The sequence below is a fragment of the Staurois parvus genome, unplaced genomic scaffold, assembly GCF_062004578.1.
Source record: "Staurois parvus isolate SC_StPar_1 unplaced genomic scaffold, SC_StPar_1.0 ptg000018l, whole genome shotgun sequence".
NCBI classification, from domain to species: Eukaryota; Metazoa; Chordata; class Amphibia; order Anura; family Ranidae; genus Staurois; species Staurois parvus.
Window position 1 is genome coordinate 2,166,125 of NW_028317814.1, and position 19,240 is coordinate 2,185,364.

The 19,240-nt window shown below is 39.9% G+C and overlaps 1 protein-coding gene across 1 annotated transcript in view; it reads right to left on the minus strand.

Annotated features, from left to right (window-relative positions):
* The window catches only part of CHLSN (cholesin), a 523,051-nt gene that overhangs the window by 444,890 nt on the left and 58,921 nt on the right, over positions 1 to 19,240 (minus strand). The window lies entirely within an intron of this gene.

A 19,240-nucleotide genomic window follows, 5' to 3' on the forward strand; every position in this document is an offset into this window, starting at 1 on the left:
GATATTACTATGCAACACAAATGTGTTGTTTAGAGACAGACAACATTCAAAATTACTGGCACTGTAAAGTCCATAACACAATAAAATAATTGCTAGGTTCCAAATAGAGAACTCTTACCTTCATAAAATAGTGCAAAAAACTATTTGTCCTGTCACTTTAGAAGTTTAAATGAAACTGGTTAAATTTAAAGTATCTAAAAGTTCTTTTTTTTTTTTTTTGTAAAACAAGAAACATGTCTATACTTACCTGCTGTATGCAGTGGTTTTGCGCTGAGCAGCCCTGATCCTCTTCTCGGGTTCCCCGTAGGCTCTCCTGGCTCCTCCTGTCTGTCGAGTGCCCCCACAGCAAGCTGCTTGCTTTGGGGGCACCTGCTGCTCCGTGTGTTCATTCACCCTCTCTCTCCTCATTGGCTGACTGGCTGTGATTGTCAACAACGGGAGCCAATGGCTCCTGCATGCTGCCTCAGCCAATGAGGAGGCAAAGACCCGGAGCAGCTGATGCCGTCATTCACATTGCTGGATTGCGATGTGGCTCAGGTAAGTATCGAAGGGGCTGGGGGAGCTGCTGCACACAGGTTTTTTACCGTCATGCATAGAATGATGAAAGTAAAAAACGTTAAACCTTTACAACCACTTTAAATGAAACCTGTCATAAGAGAAATAAGAGTGCTATCACTGCTGGAAATGTCAGCACCCTAGAATACTGATACTTTAGATTTGACTTCAACGACACAGAACAAGTGTGAACATAAGGAATTTCTACTTGTATCTGATTTTTACTACATTCTTGCTGGTCACCGACCAAGAGCAAGAAGTAGTGGTAAATCTAGATACAGCCAGGCAACTGTCTTTTTTAAGAGCAGACAAAAATGACATCCTTCATGTCTTTCTTATTATGACAGTTGTACTCTGAAGCAACCCTGCCACTATACAAAAGTTTCCCAAGGAAGGCATACCTGTAAAAGAAAAGTGTGACTACTTGCCTCTCCCACTTCCTACACCTCCCAACACCACTCCATTCCAGTAAAAAAAATGGTCCCCTGACTTTTGGGAAGCTGACCAGAAGTGTCGATGTCCTGGGTCCCCATCAGCTCTCATTGCTTCCTACTGCTGACCTCTAAGTCATGTATGAGTCCAGTAGATCAACGGGGACCCAGATCAATGCTCACAGTAGACACTGGGGGCCAATTTTTCAGGAACAATGCAGTGTTTACAAGTGCAATTTGAAAGGAAAATTATATAGCTTATAGGATTGAAAAAAAAGACACAGATCTGTCCAGTTCAAAGCGTGTGTGTGTTATTCTCTAACAATTCCTATAACCCTGTATATTCTGCTTCCTGAGGAAGACATCTAAAAGTTTTTAGAAGTTATCAACATTCTCAGCTAGTACCACTTCCTGAAGCAGGGAGTTACACATTTTACCTGCTCTAACAGTAAAGAAACCTTTCTGCAATCTAAGGTTACATCTTCTTTCCTCTAACCTCAACACATGATTGTGTGTCCTCTTAAGAGACCCTAAACAGTTTATACATTTTAATCAAATCTCCTCTTAAGCACGTCTTCTCCAGAGTGAGTAACTGAAATCTATGTATTGATCCTCATAGCCAAGGTCTTCTATCATTCTCTTATTATTTTGCTGCCCTTTGCTGAACTATTTCTAATTCAACAACGTCTTTCCTGAGAATTGGTGACCAAAACCAAACTGCATATTCAAAATTAGGTTGAAAAAGTGTTTTGGAATGGGGTAAAATTATTGATTGATCACTTAATATATGCCATTTTTAATGCACAAGAGCAGTGTACTAGCATTGTTATCTGTGACTTGGAATTGCATGCTATAGCAAAGTGTGATCCACAAACACACACTGATCATTTCCATCACTGATTCTCCCAGGGGAACACCTCCTTTTTTTGCATGTGTATTTCTGGTACCCAGCTGCATAACTTTATATTTCTCAATATTGAACCTCATCTGCCATGTGGCTGCCCAACCCATTTGTCAAGGTCTTTTTGTAGTGATGATGTATCCTGTGCTAAATTTATTCCTTGCATAATTTGGTTTCCTAATTGAGCTCTTGAATCCAACCTTTATATTAGTAATAAACAAACTGAAGAGCATTGGTCCCAAGACAGAACCCTAGGCACACCATTCACAACGTTAGACCAGAGAAAGAGTTATTTATCACTCCTTTCTGGACCTCTTCATGTAACCAGTTTCCTATCCATGTACATACAATTTCAGTTATTTAATTTAGGTATTTACACTCATCTTTTATAGGTATGTATTTCCTAGTAAGCTTTGGTACCTCTGGTAATAAATATCTAAATTCCTTCGTGTTGAGGATACCCTTTTAATGTGCTCTCTTTAACAATTTTTGAAGCTTAGCTTTATATTTGTTGGTGGGGTCACCCCTTAATTTTTCAAAAGTGGTTTATTTCTCAACCATTGTATTAAGCTCATTATTATATTCGTCTTTACTTAAGATGACTATTCGCCCCCTCTTATCCACAGGGGGAACTGACCATTTTCTAATTCCTTAATACCTGCCCAAATATCCTTTTTCCTAGGAATATTGTTTGTTTGCTTTATATCCTTTTCCACAAAAGTTTTAAAATGGTTCGAAGAACCCTTTGGAATAAAAGTAGAATTATTTCTAAGACTACTATGATTATAGAGTGGATTGTCTAGAGACTGACCGTCCTGCTATTTTATGCAAAATTTATTTAATGTTCAACTTCCGTGTAAACATTTGTATATCTATATAGACATGAAATTCATCAAAATCCTTATAAGGGGCATATTTAAAGTGGTTGTAAAGGCTGAAGTTTTTTTTACCTTCATGCATTCTATGCATGAAGGTAAAAATGTTCTGTGTGCAGCAGTGCCCCCAGCCCCCTCAATACTTACCTGAACCACATCACGATCCAGCGATGTGAATGACAGCCTCGGCTCTCAGCGGGAGCTATTGGCAATTACAGCTAGTCAGCCAATGAGAACAAAGAGGGGGCGGGGCAGGAGGTGCCCCCATAACAAGCTGTTTGCTGTGGGGGCACCCGACAGACAAGAGGAGCCAGGAGAGCCTGCGGGGGACCCGAGAAGAGGAGGATCCAGGCTGCACTGTGCAAAACCATTGCACACAGCAGGTAAGTAGAGACATGTTTGTCATTTTACAAAAAAATAAATAAATATAACGAACCTTTAGAATCGCTTTAAGTCCCAAATCCAATACTTTAAGTTCATTATCTGAGAACTCTACACCGCTAAGGTTAAAAATACCCTGACCTAGTTTTCTTGCTTCCTTTTTACTGCAACCTCCTTTACACCTTCTGTATCTTTTGCTCCCTCTTCTTCTCTTGTTTCTCTGGCGGGCTTAGGAAAACCCCAATGCCTCCCTCATCCTCTTTGCCTCCTGTGCACTTAACTTGCTATCCCCCTATTTTCTCAAGGCTTTTTATGTTATATTTCTCCCTCTTGGATGTTTTGGGGGTCGCACTCCTAAGATTTACTCCCTTCCCTCTCTACTGAAGGGTCTCTTGATTCTGTTCGCATTTCATCTTTATTTTATTGCCATTTATATACCATATTTTGTTTATAGCCATCCATATCCCTTTGATATTTATTTATCTTTTTACACTGAGCGTCTTTATCCAATTTATCTATATATTCTTTTAGTTGTTTTGATCTACATATTCCACTGTATCGTTATAAGGACTGAGTTTCTCTTTCAACTCCTGTATGTTGCCATTCTCCTTCTTTAAAGGATCACTTCCAATATATTCCTCCTACTTCCTTCGAAAAAAGTATACCATTCTTTCTCCAATCCTGTATCCTATAAGCCATCTTTAGGTGCCAGGTCCCAACATAATCTCCTGGGAGTTATATTATACTTAATATACTTCTCCAGTGTTAATATGTCCCACCAATTATTGACTTGTTTGTCTAAAGCATTGTTTAGGGATTTGAACAATTTATTAATATATAATGTTGTGCGACTTGGCCTCCTGAAAAAATAGTGTCTGTCCTATGTCAACAGTTTAGTTAAGCACATCATCACAAAATGTTCATAGAGTTTGTTTATACACAATTGATGTTAGGAAGGCAGCACCATCAGTATTATGTATATGTGTATATATATATATATATATATATATATAGTAAAATATGTACTGAACAAGTCACCATTTTTCTCTGTAAATATATTTCTAAAGGTGCTAATGACATGACATTTTCACCACTCAGTAACAACCCATGCAATCCATACATGCAAAGAAACCAAAACAAGTTCAGATATTAAGTTATGTGTAATAAAATGGAATGACACAGGGAAAAAGTATTGAGCACACTAACTGAAATGTATTTATTACTTTGTACAAAATTCTTTGTTGGTAATGACAGCTTCAAGATGCCTCCTCTATGGAGAAACTAGTTGCATGCATTGCTCAGGTGTGCTTTTGGCCCATTCTTCCACACAGTCTTCAAATCTTGAAGGTTCCGTGGGCCTCTTCTATGAACTCTGATCTTTAGTTCTTTCCATAGATTTTCTATTGGATTCAAAGCAGGTGATTGGCTGGGCCATTCTAGCAGCATTAATTTCTTTCTTTGAAACCAATTGAGTTTCCTTGGCTTTGTGTTGGGATCATTGTCTTGCTGAAATGTCCACCCTTGTTTCATCTTCATCATCCTAGTAGATGGCAGCATAATTTTACAAGAATGTCTTGGTACATTTTTCCAAGCATCCTTCCTTCAATGACATGACGTTTGCCAGTACTATATGCTGAAAAACAGCCCCACACCATGATGTTCCCACCTCCAAACTATACTATTGATATGGTGTTTTTGAAGTGATGTGCAGTGCCATTTGACCTCCAAACATGGTGTGTATTATGGCATCCAAAGAGTTCAATTTTGGTCTCATCTGACCAGACTATATTATCCCAGTTTTTCACAGGCTTGTCTAAATGTTGTGCAGCAAACTTTAAACGAGCTTCAACATGCTTTTTCTTCAGGAATGGAGTCTTGCATGGTGAACGTGCATACAGGCCATGGCAGTTGACTGTATTACTAACTGTTTTCTTTGAAACAATTGTACCTGATAATTCCCGGTCTTTCTGAAGCTCTCCACAAGTGGTCCTTGGCTCTTGAACAACTCATCTCATTTTTATTTAATTTCTCTGTCAGAAATCTTGCAAGGAGCACCTGATCACAGCTGGTTTATGGTGAAATGATGTTCTTTCCATTTCCGGATTATGGCCTCAACAGTGCTCACTGGAATATTAAGAAGTTTAGAAATCCTTCTGTAACCAATGCCAGCAGTATGTTTTGCAACAATAAGGTTGTGAACGTCTTGAGAGAGCTCTTTGCTTTTACCCGTCATAAGATGTTTCTTTGTTTGACAACTTGGTAATGAGACATTTTTTTAAAGGCCATCAGTTGAGACTGAACCAGCTGATATTAATTGGCACTGACAAGAGGCAGGATTGCTTTCAAATTACTAAGAGATTTCAGCTGGTGTCTTGGCTTTCCATGCCTTTTTGAACCACCCTTTCTTCATGTGTTCAATAATTTTTCCCTGTGTCATTCCATTTTAATACACATAACAATTTTCTGAACTTATTTGTTTTGGTTTCTTTGTATGTATGGATTGCATGGGTTGTTACCGACATGTGGTGAAAATCTCATGTCAATACCACCTTTAGAAATATATTTATATAGCTATAGATCTATCTAGCTACCTACCTATATATATATATATATATATATATATATATATATATATATATATATAATTTTTATTTTAACCCTGAACATTAATGAAAGATCAGTCTTCTTATTGGATTGATCATGATAATATACTAGAATGTGTATGTTATAAAACCATACAAGGCCGGTAGTGGGCAAATTCTGTCATTTTAATCCTAACTTTCCAGTGTTGAGAGAAGGGAATCCCTAAACCAAATATTATCTGCTTAGTCATAACAGCTGTTTATTTATCAGCATCAGCTGGATTTTCAACATACAGTGGGGCAAAAAAGTATTTAGTCAGCCACCAATTGCGCAAGTTCTCCCACTTAAAAAGATGAGAGAGGCCTGTAATTGGCATCATAGGTAGACTTCAACTATGAGAGACAAAATGAGAAAAAAAAATCCAGACAATCACATTGGCTGATTTGGAAAGAATTTATTTGCAAATTATGGTGGAAAATAAGTATTTGGTCAATATCAAAAGTTCATCTCAATACTTTGTTATATATATCCTTTGTTGGCAATGACAGAGGTCAAACGTTTACTGTAAGTCTTCACAAGATTGGCACACACTGTTGCTGGTATGTTGGCCCATTCCTCCATGCAGATCTCCTCTAGAGCAGTGATGTTTTGGGCTGTCGCTGGGCAACATGGACTTTCAACTCCCTCCAAAGATTTTCTATGGGGTTGAGATCTGGAGACTGGCTAGGCCACTCCAGGACCTTGAAATGCTTCTTACGAAGCCACTCCTTCATTGCCCGGGCGGTGTGTTTGGGATCATTGTTATGTTGGAAGACCCAGCCACGTTTCATCTTCAATGCCCTTGCTGATGGAAGGAGGTTTGCACTCAAAACCTCACGATACATGGCCCCATTCATTCTGTCCTGTACATGGATCAGTCGTCCTGGTCCCTTTGCGGAGCAACAGCCCCAAAGCATGATCTTGCCACCACCATGCTTCACAGTAGGTATGGTGTTCTTTGGATGCAACTCAGCATTCTCTCTCCTCCAAACACGACGAGTTGTGTTTCTACCAAACAGTTCTATTTTGGTTTCATCTGACTATATGACATTCTCCCAATCCTCTTCTGGATCATCCAAATGTTCTCTAGCAAACTTCAGATGGGCCCGGACATGTACTGGCTTAAGTTGGGGGACACGTCTGGCACTGCAGGATCTGAGTCCCTGGCGGCGTAGTGTGTTACTGATGGTAGCCTTTGTTACGTTGGTCCCAGCTCTCTGCAGGTCATTCACTAGGTCCCCCTGTGTGGTCCTGGAATTTTTGCTCACCGTTCTTGTGATCATTTCGACCCCACAGGGTGAGATCTTGCGTGGAGCCCCAGATCAAGGGAGATTATCAGTGGTCTTGTATGTCTTCCATTTTCTAATTATTGCTCCCACAGTTGATTTGTTCACACCAAGCTGCTTGCCTATTGCAGATTCAGTCTTCCCAGCCTGGTGCAGGTCTACAATTTTGTTTCTGGTGTCCTTTGACAGCTCTTTGGTCTTCACCATAGTGGAGTTTGAAGTGTGACTGTTTGAGGTTGTGAACAGGTGTCTTTTATACTGATAACAAGTTCAAACAGGTGCCATTGATACAGGTAATGAGTGCAGGACAGAGGAGCCTCTTAAAGAAGAAGGTACAGGTCTGTGAGAGCCAGAAATCTTGCTTGTTTGTAGGTGACCAAATACTTATTTTCCACCATAATTTGCAAATACATTCTTTCCAAATCAGCCAATGTGATTGTCTGGAATTTTTTGTCTCATTTTGTCTCTCATAGTTGAGGTCTACCTATGATGCCAATTACAGGCCTCTCTCACCTTTTTAAGTGGGAGAACTTGCACAATTGGTGGCTGACTAAATACTTTTTTTTGCCCCACTGTATGTATTAAACATATAAATATGTAAAAAATTTTAATGTACTAGCATGATCCAAACTTATTAAGAGCACATGACAAGAATCAGGTGGGTCAACCTCATCTGTATGTGCAGAATATATCAACTACACACTATCATTTGAATAACTGGGCCATGCTTTTATGGTTTAAGCGGAAACTGTATTACTCAAATCTCTCAAATAACCCTGTCAAGTCTATTAAAAAAATACAAATCAGGCCTGCAATATTTGAAAATATGTTTTTGTATAGAGCAGGGGTAGGCAACCTTTTGAGTACAGTGTGCTGAAAAATGTTTCAAAGAAATTGAGAGTGCCAGCAAAAGTAAACTTCACACTTTCAATCATGAAAAGGAATCTTCAAATAGTTAATGATGTAAATTACTTGAATAATAGCAATAAATACATTTATTGAGCTTTGTACTTTCACATCTCTCCAATACCTGCACCTTCACACCTCAGATCACCCCAATTCCTGCACCTTCACACCTCAGATCACCCCAATTCCTGCACCATCAGATTTCAGGTCAACCCCAATTTCTCCAACTTCACACCTCAGAATACCCCAGTTTCTGAACCTTCAGATCTCAAATAAGCCCCAATGACTGCACCATCACACCTCAGATCACACAAATCCCTGCACTTTCAAACCTCAGATCACCCCAATTCCTGCACCATTAGATTTCAGATCCACCCAAATTTCTCCACCTTCACAACTCAGATCACCCCAGTTTTTGAACCTTCAGATCTCAAATAGGCCCCAGCTCCTACACCTTCACCCCTCAGATCAGTTCCAGTTTTTGCACCTTCACACCTCAGATTATCCCCAATTCCTGCAGCATCACACCTCACATCCCTCCAATTCTTGCACCTTCACATCTCAGATCACCCCAAATCCTGCACCTTCACACCTCAGATCACCTCCACTTCCTGCACCGTCACACCTCAGATCACCCCCACTTCCTGTACCTTCGCACCTCAGATCACCCCATTTCCTGCACCTTAAAACCTCAGGTCAGTCCCAATGTCTACACCTGTAAATTAGTAGTTCTCAACAGCTAGATTTTAGATCAACCCCAATTTCTCCACCTTCACTCCTCAGACCAGCCCAGTTCTGAATCTTCAGATCTCAAATAAGCCTCAATGCATGCATTGTCACACCTCAAATTAGCCCTAATTCTTGTGTCTTCACACCTCAAAACAGCCCTAATTCCTGCACCTTCACACCTGAGATCAGCCCCAAGTCCTGCACCATCACACCTCAGAACAGCCCAATTCATATACCTCAGATCACCCCAGGTCTTGCACCATCATGCCTCAGATTACCCCAATTCCTGCACCATAACATCTCAGATCAGCCCCAGGTCTTGCACCATCATGCCTCACACCATCATGCCTCAGATCACCCCAATTCCAGCACCTTAATATCTCAGATCACTCCAAATCCTTCACCTTTACACTCTGATCACCCCAATTTCTACACCTTCACACCTCAGATCAGCCCCAAGTCCTGCACCATCACACCTCAGCAGACCCCAATTCCTACACCTTCACATCTCAGTCACCCCGGGTCTTTCACCATCACGCCTCAGATCACCCCAATTCCTGCACCTGGAAACCTCAGATCACTCCAATTCTTTCACCTTCACACCTCTGATCACCCCAATTCCTACACCTTCATACCTCAGATCAGCCTCAATTTCTGCACCTTCACACCTCAGATCAGCCCCAGTTCCTGCACCTTCAGACTCCAGATCACTCCAATTTCTGCACCTTCACTCCTCATATCAGCCCCAATCCCTGCAACTGTAAATAATAGTTCCCAATAGCTAACATGGTTCAGCAGGGCAGGAGACAGGGGTCAGCTGGGTATAGGAGAGTGTTCAGCAGGGCGGAGAATGGGTCATCAGGGCAGAGAACTTGGACTGGGGCAAGTGGGGTAGTGTGCAGGGTCAGGGAGTCACAGAACTGGTGTAAGTGGGGAAGAGATTTGGTTTCAGCAAGTCAGTGGGACAATGTACCAGGTTCAGCAGGGCACAGGACGGGGTCAGTGGGGCAGTGTACAGGGGAAAATGGGGCCGAGGACAGGGTCAGTGGGGAAATGTACAAGGGTCAGCTGAGCAGAGGTCTGAGGTCAGCATGGCAGAGGGTGGGGTCAGTGGGGCAGTGTACAGGGGTCAGAAGTCTGGGGTCAGCAGGGCAGAGGGGCAGTGGTCTAGGGTTAGCGGGGCAGAGGTCAGTGGACAAAGAACACAGTCAGTGGGGCAGTGTACAGGGGTCAGAGTACAGAGGTCAAAGGGGCAGAGAACAGGGGTCAGTGGGGCAGAGGACTGGGTTAGAGGACAGAGGTCACCAGGGCAGAGAACAGGGGTCAGTGCTGGCACACAGCAGAGCTCCTCCTCCCCACAAAGCACATAGCTGAGATCAGATTTGTTTACAGACACAGATTCCATCTGTACAGTTGTGTAACTCGCTTCTGCAGCTTTGTTGCTGTTCCAATCTGGAGATCAGAGCAGCAACACACGTCAGAGCAGCAACATAACAGGCAGCTATATACTGTGCAGATGGAGGATGTATTGGTAAAATAATTCGATTTCAGCTATGTGCTGTGTGGGAGGACGAGATCTGCTGAATGCCCTGTGCGACGATGGCAGGAGCAGATCAGCTGACTATGTACAGTACCTATTGGGGGGGAAGGAATGCAGCTGGCATCAGGTAGGTGGCTGGCTGTTTTGATGGGTCAGGTGTCTCCAGGAACGAAGGTGGGAGAGGGGCAGTGGGGCTCCTTCCTGTGTAGCCAGCCGCAAGCATCAGCAGCTGGCTATACTGATGGGTCAGGTGTCTCCAGAAATGGAGATGGGTAGGACCGGAGGCAGAACAAAGGCAGCAGGGCTCCTTCCTGTTAAGCCAGCCACAACTATCGGGTGGCTGGCTGTTTTGATGGGTCACATGTCTCCGGGAACAGAGATGGGAGAGAGGCAGTGGGTCTCCTTCCTGTGAAACCAACTGAAAGCATCGGTAGCTGGCTCTGTTGATGTGTCGGATGTCCCAGCCTTCGCATGCCAGCATAAATGTGGCCACCTGCCCACGTGTGTGGGTTGCCGACTCCTGATATAGAGCTATAGAGACACAGGCCTTAAACCACACTGTCATTACATACATTATTCAATCATGTTCAGTTATGACTTCAACCAAAATAATAAATGATCAAAGAAAAAACCTATATAGAATCAAAAAAGAAAATATATATATGTATATAAAGAACACTAAATTAAAACAAATGACACCCCCCCCCCCACCCCCCCAAAAAAAAAAAATGACACAAACAACAAAAATACAATAGATTCCACAGGGATTCATACTCAATTGTTTTTGTTATATTCATCAATATTCACATCTACAGTAAACTGACCATTGCATCCAAAGATATAAAATAATTTATCAAATGATTCCATATATTATAAATAATCCTCTTAAACCTGGTGAAGGAGTTTACAAAGGGTATATGTTTGCATACTCCTAATTGATAGTACATTGCCTTCATATATTCAAGGAGCAACATACACCGTAATCCAACATGAGGTGTATTTTAGTATTTGTTCTCCCCATAAACTTTGTATCCGACACAGCTATACATCAAACTTGCTATAAAAGCTTAACAACCTACCTTGTGTGAACACAAAGGGGTTGCAAAATAGGCTGTTCATTTTGTAAGCCAATTTTCAGTTAGTATTAGATTTCCCTTTGCCTAGTGAATGAAGTGAAGCTCTTCTGACTTCCATCATCCAATCATGTGCAATCAAAATACTGTTTTCCTTGCATAGTGAAAATCCTTGCAAAGTGAACAGCCATTACAGTAACTGAAAGACATAGATTAGTGAATGTAAGAAAGAAATATTCCATCTGTTGGAAGTCTGCAAACAGGTACCCTGTTTAAACTCCATCAGCAGATATAAAAGGCTTGCTTCCATAAGACAAATATTTTTAAAATCGGTGCTAATTTTGTATACATACTATCTGAAACATTTAAAATATTTTTTTAATATATGACCTTTGGATACAATAGTCACTGTGGATGTGAACATTGATGTCTATAAATAATATTTGAATATTAGCAGAGCCCTGTGAAATCTTTTCCCTTTTTTGGGGGGTTTATTTAATATTTTTGTTGTTTGTGCAATTTTTGGTTTGGTTTGTGTGTAACTTTTTGATTTTTACCTTTTTTTCCTTCTCTTCTTTTTTTAAAGTTTTGTAATTTATTTATATATTTTGATTATTAACCATTTCAATACCGGGCAATTTTACACCTTCCTGCCCAGGCCAGTTTTCACGTTTCAGCGCTCTCACACTTTGAATGACAATTGCGCGGTCATACAACATTGTACCCAAACTAAAATGTTATCATTTTCTTCACACAACTAGAGCTTTCTTTTGGCGGTATTTAGTCACCGCTGGGGTTTTTATTTTTTGCTAAATTAACGAAAAAAGACCACAAAGTTTGAAAAAAAAACACGTTTTTCTTTGTTTCTGTTATAAAAGTTTACAAATAAATAATTGTTCTTCATAAATTTAGGCCGAGATGTATTCTGCTACATGTCTTTGGTGAAAATAACCCAAATTAGGATGTATTATTTAGTTTGTAGGAAAGTTATAGAGTTCACAAACTATGGGATATATCTGAATATTGATAAATCCTGAAGTACTGACAGCCAATCTAATTTCTTGAGGTCCGAGAATGTCAGAATAGTACAGATATCCCCCAAATGACCCCTTTTTGCAGAGCAGACAGTCGGACGTACTTCATAAGAGGAATGTCGAGTTTTTTGAAATTATATTTTTTTTGTCAGAATTTTTTGGAAAATTAAAAAATTAAAAAAATTATTTTCACAATTTTTTTTTTTACATACTGTCACCAGTGCAGTACAGCGTCATCATATAACTGGCATGGTGGTGATCAGGGACACTGACTGGTAACAGTATAAAAAAAAATATATATTTTTTTTTATTATTATTATTTTAAATTTTTTATTACATTTAAGTTTTTTTAAGTTTTTTTTCATATTTTACTATGACCAAAGTAGTACAATGTTACCATAGTAACATTGTACTACTTTGGGGAAGTGATCAGTATTTTTTTTTTTGTTTTTGTTTTTTTTTTCTACACAATTTGCTTATAGCAGAGAATTACTTTCCTATAAGCAAGCATTTACCTGAATGAAATCGATTCATTCAGGTTTTTTTTTTTTTTTTTGTGCTTAGCTGTGATTTGGCCACAGCTAATCACATGACATGTGCATGTGACCTGCTGTGACCATTCACAGCTAGGCACTAGTATACAATGGATGGCATGAATGAAGCCATCCATTGTATACAACTGTCATGTGACCTGCTGTGATTAGTCACAGCAGGTCACATGGTACCGGCAACGGGGGTCGGTACTCAGATCTGTCATCGGCCGTGTCCGAGGTACACGGTTGGTGACAGATCGCGCCGCTGCGTGGCTCTGCAACCGCGCAAACTGCGCATGTGCGGGAGCACGCCAAATGGCGTGCAACCGGAAAGCTGAAGCATTTTTGCGGCCGCCAAACGGCTATAGGCCGGGCGGCTAATGGTTAATTGATCAATACAGTTGGCATAATTGAACAATTGTGAATAATATTTGCAAGGACAGGGCAACTTAAAGTAGAACTATAGACAATTTTTATTTCATTTTGAATAGCGCAAGGGAGGGTTAAAACCCGTCAGATTTTTTTTTCACCATCTGTGTCCCATTGCAGAGATTTCCCTTCACGTCCTGTCCCATAGCCAAGCAGGAAGTGAGAGAAAATACCTGCAAGGTTACCAGAACTAGTGTCTCCACTGGAAGATTTCCCCTCTATTACTTTTTTAGACACAACACAAAATTTGAAATGTTCTTTACTTTCACTTTCAATGATAATGGTCAACAGGACAAATAGAGAGGGTGGATATCCTTAACAGTGGCACAAACAGCAATAAAACCTGACAGGGGTTCTATTCCCTCTCCACTCTATTCAAAACAAAAAAAAAGGTTTTTCCTTAAGTTATGCTTTAAGGCCTTTATTGCTACTGTCCTCTGAAAATTGTTAAAGGTTTGAGCCAGTGCTGTGTAGATATCTGTTTTACAAGAGCTGATGATTTATAGCATGTTTTATACACTCTATTTAGTACTATTTGAAATTAAATTGTGAAGGGTAAGGTTCCTTTCAAAGTATGCTCAACATTGAGTCTCCAATGTTCCTTTCAAATATTTAGTAATCAACTATTCCTATACTAAATATAATAAAAGCAAAATTAAATTTCACATGATACGTGATGCCTGCATATACTTTTAAGAATGGTTAATGTGTCTCTAAATGTGGGCCACACTATTACACAAATTCCAATCTCAGCAGATGATCTTAGTTTGCTTTTTCCCTATTCCTAATTTCCTTACTGGCTCCATGACTGTGAAAGATGACGTCGCTGCCTAATAGGTAGGCACAGGAGGTAGAAGACCTACTGAAGTTGGAATCTGCAGAACTGTGCAAGTCAGTGCTCCAGATGGTAAGGCCTTCCAGGTAGGTGTTAGAATTTATCAAGGTATGTTCAGACAACTCTTGGTATTTGTAATTAACTTTTTTTTGTTTGCTATGTTAAGGTTTAGCTCAGATTTGCTTCGATACATCCAGAGCTGTATTATACAAGGCTTTTCATAAATAGACTGTCACTATAAAATTCTGAAATCTACTGATATGAAGGTATCCACTTTCTGCAGCTTTAAGTATCCTCTGCCTGGGCTGGTCTGATGAGGCAAAGCTTTAACACTTCCTGAAGTTGGAACTTGCATAAAAGAGTGCCCGAGGAATTACGGCCCTCCAGAGAGCGCTAAAGATTTATCAAGGACTTACATAATTAATGCTGAGGTATGGATCTTTTAAATGATTCTGAGGCATGGGCCACATGGTCTCTTCTGAAGGGGAGGAACAATGTTTGGCAAACCGCTGACTGGATTACTCTTATCAGTCTAAAAAGTCCCTCCACCAAATGCACGCTCTAACGCTCTAGGATGGCATAACTGATTAAGAGTCGCATCCCTCTGTTTAAGTGTCCTTACACAGACTAGTATTGCTGAGAAGGTACAGGAGCATGTCAACCCAGTTCTGTTACTAAGAGATAATTACTGAGGGCACTAAGTCTAACACTGGTGCCTACTGGGCTGCAATCATATTTAGACATCCTGACCAACTGCAGAAGCAGGAAAGAATTATGGAATTATGGTTAGAGGGTTTTAGCACAATGTCTGTCTGACTGCACATCTATTTCTGTGACTTTAATTTGCATCTTGAAAATTAAAAAACAAACTTTTTTTAAAAGAGTCAAGATTTTAAGCAAGACCGAAATCCTAAAGCAATGCCCATATATGAAAATTGGCGCAGTTCTTAAACAGTTGCCTGCATTGTTATTAAGCATGGCTAATTATGCCATCTCAGCATCCACAACTAGTCCCTGAAAGGAAGACTGAAGGGAAGGCAGCGTCTGTGTCTGGTTGGAATCATACATAAAATAGCATTCCTCCTGGGAAATACAAGGCCATAGGTGCATCGTTATTAGAGTGATTGGTATACAAACAGCATGAACACAAACAAGCCAGCTCTTGAAGAAATGCTCTAATTGGTATTGTAACAGCGCAGGGCCCTGTCACAGGATAAAAGCAGGTAGAAGTGGTCTGGTAATGGACACAGGGTCTGCACATGTGCGCAGTACAGAACTGCGGAGTGTAGATTCTGAGTGGAGAAAACTGCTGTTGCAGGTTTCTCCAGATTTTGATATTTCTGGATGAGGCTCCGTAGTTTGGAGATTTCAAAGTGCCTTGGGAGGGAAGAAATCTCCAATCCAGTGTCCAGAGTTTGAAGTCAACCAGCAGGGTGTGGGCCCAGGTGCTCACAGCCCATATAATGATGGTTTGCTGAGAGTTACAGGGGGAGTGCAGTGGCTGACATTGAGGGGTTTATTTACTAAAGCTGGAGAGTCCACAATCAGACTCCCTTCTGCATAGAAACCAATCAGCTTCTAACCTCAGCTTGTTCAATGAAGCTTTGGCAATGAAACCTGGAAGCTGATTGGTTTCTATGCAGAAGGGAGTCTGATTTTGGACTCTCCAGCTTTAGTAAATAAACCCCTGAGTGTCTATGTGTGGGACAGAAGCTGTGTGCATTGAAGAGCTCAAAGCTGTGTGCGTTGAAGAGCTCAAAGCTGTGTGCGTTGAAGAGCTCAATGTTGTGTGCGTTAAAGGAGTTCAAGACTGTGTGCCAGGACTAGCCAGGGGTCTGGGAGACCCATATCAGCAGAGGTACTGCTGACCAGCAGGGCTAATGAGGAGTAGCCAGGAGACTTGGTAATTTCTCATTTCTGTTTACAACTGGAGAATAACCCCTGTGTGGGAAAGCTTATTTTGGACTTTAGTGTTTTTATTTCTTAACTTTTAATAAAAGTGGGCTACCAAGCCCTGAAAAAAGAGTTTCTGACTGGCATGGACTCACTTGGAAAGCATCTACCACTAATCATCCCCCATGTCACAGTATATAAGCTACTGCTTTACAATAACAGTTCTGCTAATAGTCTTGTAAGTATTGCAAAGCTGATATCTGTATTATGAAGTCAGTTTAGCTTTTTAGTTAAAATATAATATAGAGATAAATAAACAGGCAAAACTACACAGGGGACCAATCCTTTCAGCCCTGTAGAACATTTCCAGAATAGAACCTTGAAGTACAATCCATATAGTGATCAATACATATTTAATAGAGCAGTGTTTTTCTTCTACAGGTTAGATCCTTCTAGTGCAGTTCTAGTGATGGATAACTGAAGAGAAATACAATGACAAATAGAAATGATTTAAAGAAGAGCTCCAAGTTTTATAGACCAGGGTCAAGGAAGTTCATTATATGTATTGCTCACACTGCTATATCCACTATCCAGGGATCTTGGGGTGCCAGCTGGTTCACCTCTGCTTTAAATGTACCCTTTTGCAAGCAACCAGTTTTTGGCTAAAACCCATATAGACTCTAAAGGGGATAACAACCAATTCTGGTTGCATGCAGATCAGAACACTTAGAGCTGAAGTGTGGGAGCTGTTGAAAATTTCTGAATGGTTGAAAGAGAGGAATGTGTAATGATATACGTACTCTTTACATACAAATTTCAACACTAATATTGACTGATAGTTAAATATTCCTCAATTAAATTTTGGGAAATCTGTGACACCAGAAAATCCATGTGTGCAGTGGAGGAACACATTTCACAACTATTATATAACAAACAGCAGCCAAATACCCAGTGGGAATTTCTCAGTACTGTATACAACATATATGGAGGAGAAATATTCCAACATACAAAGGCAGTGGCATTTCTCCGATGTCCACTGCCATTCTAGGGCAATGAACCAAGAATACTCCAGAACAGGTATGCAACTATCAGAGGATAGATGGTGTTTCTAAGGCAAGTCATAGATGATGTGATTTAATTCCCTTGGTTGCAGGAAAGAAAATCACTCTATTCCCCATCAACACAATCAGTGTTGATGGGGGAATCCCTCCCGCAGCGCTGTTGTGTTCTCCTCACGGGGAGTCCCTGCCAGCCGAACACAATGATTACTGCTGGCAGGTATAGCCTCCAGCAGTAATTACATGCTAACAGCCTGATGGGCTAGTTGTACTAAGGTTAATTGATGGATCAACTGCAGTACAACAAGCCTGCCCATAGATGGATCAAATCTAGGCCATTCCCTGCTGAACCAGCCGAGATTCAATCTATCTATGGCCGGGTTAGGCATACATATGTGATGGTAAGTGAAAATTCAACAGTTGAAAGATTTTTCTTACAAAACATCCCTTCATAAACGTGCAAGTTTATGGATCCAGCAAAACATTCTAGCACCAGACCTTCCCCAAGGATACCAAAATAATTGCTTAAAAAATAAATTCCGAGGCGGTGAATAGCTGCCTTAGAGCTACTGTCAGTGTTATAACACTGTTTTTGTAATCTATGTGCCATTGATAGCCCCTGCGTGGGTGCACCTTTTCCTCTACTGGTGTTAGAGAACTGTTTTCTTTACTTTTTATGTGCAATCGATAGCCCCTGCATGGGTGAGTCTTGTTGCTCACGTTTTCTTGAAATGTTTATAAATTAATAAAAACCATTGAAATACAAAAATAAATTCCAATCTATTTTCCCTATAAACATCATTCATGAGTGTTTGCAGAGTGTCCATAGACAGGCCAACATTTCCTAACCTGATCTTTAGCAACTATCATTTTGTGTCTCTTTTGTAAGAAAACACACTAACACATGCCTCAGCAATAAGATACTCCCTTTAACCTACTAAAGTAATCTTGATATATGGCACCATTAACAGCTGGTGTAGAAAAATCAAAAACTGGGTCTATCCTTAAGGGCTGGCACTGAATCACAGTGTCATGTGTGCGGTGGAAAGAACCAGGGTGAATACTGCAGCAAAATGCCTTTTTTATTTTAATTGTACTACTGCAGGGAAGGAAAAATGAGCTAGACCTGGATATTAATGTATAAGCAAGATCTATTAAAAGTGACTTCATGTAAGGGTAATATCAAGTAGGAAAAAACATTTTAGCATCCATTTGTACTGACATTAGGAAACCATACATACTCAAGATATCAGAGTTCTGCTTCCCTGAGAAAATAGGATGTGGGTCCAAAACATGACCTCTGCTCCTAGAGCCCACTAATGTTATGTACAGTGGTCCTGAACATAAAGAAGCAGTGACAACATGTGCAAGACTCATTTCCATATGTCCCGGAGAAATGCATTGTACTACTGTAGGCTACATTTTTTGCTTAGCAGTAATAATATAAGAAAACAAGAAGGCCATGACAGAACCTACTATTTATAGGCTACGCATATCTGTTCAGCAATACACCACAATTCCCAAATGTTTTGCCCTAGTTAGAAAATGTAATTTTATCGAGTACACAGTTTAATTCATTATTGAGGATACATACAAGGTTACATGAAAGTAATTGTTGATGGAACACTTTTATTTATATGATTTAATTTAACAAATATATGTGTAGATTATTCTTCTGTATATCAAGCACACATTCAGAACTCCTAGACTGCATACATCCAGTGGTAGTAGGTGTAAAAATTACCTGTAAGACAAAGTGAGACCCATACCGATCTTACGCTTATCTTCCGCCCTCAGCCCCCACCCACATCAAAGAAAAATATATTTTAAATATATTTTAAAAATACTCTTCCCAAATATATTGACATATATTTGAAATGCTATATTTGGCTATATTCAATATATTTAAAAAAAAAAATATATATATATATATATATATATATACACACACACATATACATACACTGCATGTTGAAATGCGTTTTTATTACAAAATATATGAAAAAGATTTTATGAAAGATATATATTTTTAAAAATATTTTTTAAAAATATATTCTTCAGATTTTTTTTTAACATATAAAAAGTCATTTTAACATATATTTGTAAATGCATTCCAAAAATGCAGATTTATATTTTTAAAGACATACAGTATATTTGAA